Raw genomic sequence first — 3,899 nt, 5'->3', positions numbered from 1 at the left:
TATTTGTCTGCAAAATGTGTTGAAACTTTCTTCAGGATTACATCAGCAAATTCTCAAACAGTTATGGACTCTCAGGAGCATTCTGACTGCATCAGTAAGGGCCATTCATTGTTTTTTTCCCCCTATCGTTTAGCCTGTGCCACACTTTGGGAGCAAAGCTGTAGGCTTGGACTATTCTGGGATTTCCTTGTCTACCAAGGAGTATTGTCAGTGTTTTGTGTTTGGGATATAAGTAAGTGTATTTACAACACCCCCCCTGCCCCCCCCCCCCAAAAAAAGCTGGATGGCTATTAAAGGATAAAGGAGTAGGGGTGGGAGTGGAAGTGTGAAAACTAGGGAGATAAAATGCTTAATAGTTTTCAGGTTTGTCACCAGAGATGCAATATTTTAAATACTTTGAGAAAGAGTGACTTTTAAAAGTATATATTTCAGATTTTCAGCACTAACAGATTGCGTATATACAGTTCAATTACTTTTACTAGATTGGCAATTGATATTTTATTGAATGGGAATTAAGAATATGAACTGTAAATTTTGTCTTAAATTGATTTTTTTCTTGGCCTTTATTTTTATGACTTAAGGTATGAGTTTTATTTTGGGAGATACTTTCTAGACAGTTTGGAACTTTGGGTGCTATATGAAGAAAAACATGTAAGGATATATCATACTGTAGATAAAAACATCTTGTTTTCTTGAATGTAATTTATTTATTGGTTAAAAAAAAAAACTTTTCTGCTCTCAAGATGGTGCCTGTTAACCTAAACATAAAATATATTTATTACATGCAAAATACTTCTTAGATAGCCACTTTTAAGCAGTAATGTTTTATCTAAATGGATGTTCATTTATACATCCTGATAATATTTAAATTGTTACTTAACCTCACTCTGGAAGGAAAAAATAAACTTTAATATTGAAACTAATAGATTAAATAGTGTGGTATAAGCTTTTTGTTCTAGTGAAGTTTGTGAAGTATATTTAACTTCTTAATTTTTCTAGTGTTAAATGATAACCATTTATAGTTGATTTATTTTATACTAAATGTTTTTGCATTTTTGCATATCAATTTAATGATGAACGTATTCAGACTTGACAATAGCTTCCCTTATTTTAAGTACCCACCATCCCCCAAATGTGTTTGGAAGTCCTGAAGCCTTAGTAGGGAAGGTAGTCATCGGTTAGACTTGGCCCTTACTTAAGAGAATTTCCATTTCAGTTTCCACAGTAGCATTGTCAGCTTCATCATGCATCTCTCATCCATCACTTCCCAAAAGAAAAAAGGTTTACATTTTTTTTCTACTTTATTTAAATGGTAGCCAGCAGAGGGAGCTTAAGAGGTACTCTAGGTAGAATGTAGAATTTCCCTAAGAATTCCTTTTCTCTCACTCCCCATATTTACCTGCAGGTACTCCTTACAGTTATCATGTATGCATTTTAAAAGCCCTAGTAGTTGAGTTTATTCCCAACAATGCTAATGTGATTTTATTTTTGAAATGTAGTATAAGAAAATGGATTTCATTTTGAGGGAAAAAACCGTGAAGATGATTAATATCTAAAAATGCTTGTGAACGTGTATATGTCCTCAGAAAAAGCAAGAATAGCTTGTGGAGTAGGTGTCTCTTTAAACAATTATTGATCTCTGGGGCCGGCCGGGTGGCATAGCAGTTAAGTTTTCGTGTTCCACTTCGGCGGCCAGGGGTTTGCAGGTTCGGATCCTGGGCCCAGACCTACGCACCGATTATCAAGCCATGCTGTGGCGGCATCCCATATAAAGTAGAGGAAGATGGGCACAGCCCAGGGCCGATCTTCCTCGAAAAAAAGAAAAGAATTATTGATGTCAGAGTCTATTCATTTAAAGCTGAAGACCCTTAGAGGAAAGTCATGTTAAAATAGTCACTGGATACAATAAGGGAGGAGACTAGTGACTAGGCTGGAGCTTGTAGAAAAGTAATTTATTTCAGATGCTAATAATGTTAAATCATTGGCTTATGTAAAAAGTTCTTTGGCAGAGAGACAAATTAGGCTTCCCGTGTTTGTGATGTAACCTATTGAACCAATTTCTCTAGAAATTATATTCTCTGATAGATATGTTTATAAGCTATCTCATAAAGCTGAATCTGTCTAGGCATGTTGCACTGGTTTCAGAAAATATTACTTTGTCAGTGGTGTTGAAGAAATCTCTCTCACCAGCAGATGTCCTAAGAACATATAATTATGGTAATTTAGTTACATAATGCAAAGTTTGTTCTGCTCTAATATGTATAAATGATATGATTATTCAGGATGTCCTGAAATGATTCCATAATTAGATTAGGTCTATTGAAGATACGTTCATTCTTTAATGAGAGCAAGATTAAATAAAAGTTATTTGAGAGCTGTTAGGCTAAACTATACAAATTTGTATGTTTACCTCCCCACCCAATCCCATGATATTCCAAAATGTTTTGGGGGGGCATTAAATGCTTGAGATTGGATTTTGTTTGTTTTTTTAAAAACATGAACATTTCTTATATTTTTATGGGCAGGGAAGCCTTAAGTTGTGTTTAAATGTATGTTATCTAAAAAGTAAGAGAAATACTGTAAATTATTCCTCTGTAACAATCAGTGGAAGTGATCAAATAGTTGAGGCAGTTTATATTATGATGAAATAAAATTTAAAATTACAAATAACTTAAAAATTCAGCCAGAGTAAATTCACATTTCTTTAAATTTCAGAAATACTTTTAAAAATAATGGTTGGTATGGTGTGACATCTGTGTTTCTTCCTAAAAGTAATAAGTGTTTTATCTGAGATAAGAATTCAAATTGAAAAGTATTTGACTTTCTAAGCTCTGGTAATTGCACTTGATTCTCTAATTCTGACTGTAAAAATGTCTTAGCAGTATATTTAATTTTTACTTTCCTCTCAACCTGCATGTTTATCCTTTAAATTTGGAGAAATTAAGCTCTTTACATACTTCATATGAAAATATTCATCAAATTTGTTTGAATCTTCATGTAAAAATATGCTCTAGATACAAGTAGTCACACTGCCAAATTGAATGTGTTCTTCCCTAAAACATTTTCTCTATCATTCTTTGAAACTCCTTCTTTAAAATTATTTCCATTTTACCTTCTGATTTTGATTTGGTATCTTATTTTCTTGCTAATTTTCTTTAAATTTCACTAGCGTTTTCTATTTTTTTAGCCTTTTATATTTTTTGTAAATGAATTATTTCAATTTTTAAGTTTTTTCTGTGTAGCTTTTTTTTTCTCTTACTACTGTTATTATAAGCTTATTTTTACATTTGGAGAGAGAGATATATATATTTATCTATCTGTCTGTATACACACAAACACACTGTTTATTTTTTTACCATTTCTAGTTATTCTTTTGTACTATTTTTACCCACTTAGTTTATTAGTAGTGTTCATCGCTGAAATGTTAGAACTATAATAATGAGTATCCTAACATACAAAGTGAACTCTCCAGAATGAAAAGTATGAGACACATGATAGAAATTTTAGGCTGGACCAGAATAATTCTTTTTACCACGGTCAGAAATTTTCCTTCTTATTATTAAGGAATCTATTTTATTCTCTTATTGTTGAGGGTCCCCCCCCCTTAGTGTTTTATCAGTTTACAATCTGTTTGCCTTTTATTTCTTTTCCTTGCCTTACTGCAGTGGCAAGGACTTCAGTACAGTGTTGAAAAAGAATGTGAGAGAGGAGATCCTTGACTTGATTCCAGTCTTAAGGGGGAAAATATTCAGTCTTACACCATTAAGTATGATGTTAACTGTAGATGTTTATTGTAGAATACTTCCTTATCATATTGAGGAAATGCCCCTCTGTTCCTGTTTTCTGAGAGTTTTTTTTTAATAATTATTTATTTATTTATTTATTTTTCCCCCAAAGCC

At 32.5% G+C, this 3,899-nt stretch overlaps 1 protein-coding gene across 2 annotated transcripts in view; it reads left to right on the top strand.

Annotated features, from left to right (window-relative positions):
- Positions 1-34: 34 nt before the first annotated feature.
- Positions 35-3,899, top strand: part of MYLK3 (myosin light chain kinase 3) — a 99,673-nt gene continuing 95,808 nt past the window's right edge. For both annotated transcript variants that reach the window (XM_058527724.1, XM_058527725.1), the window contains exon 1: positions 35-94. The gene's annotated coding sequence lies outside the window, so the exon portion shown is untranslated. The remainder of the gene's footprint in view (positions 95-3,899) is intronic.

This window comes from Diceros bicornis, chromosome 32, assembly GCF_020826845.1.
Source record: "Diceros bicornis minor isolate mBicDic1 chromosome 32, mDicBic1.mat.cur, whole genome shotgun sequence".
In the NCBI taxonomy this organism is placed as follows: domain Eukaryota; kingdom Metazoa; phylum Chordata; class Mammalia; order Perissodactyla; family Rhinocerotidae; genus Diceros; species Diceros bicornis.
The sequence above is the reverse complement of the archived record's forward strand: the minus strand, read 5'-3'. Positions and strand labels throughout refer to the sequence as shown.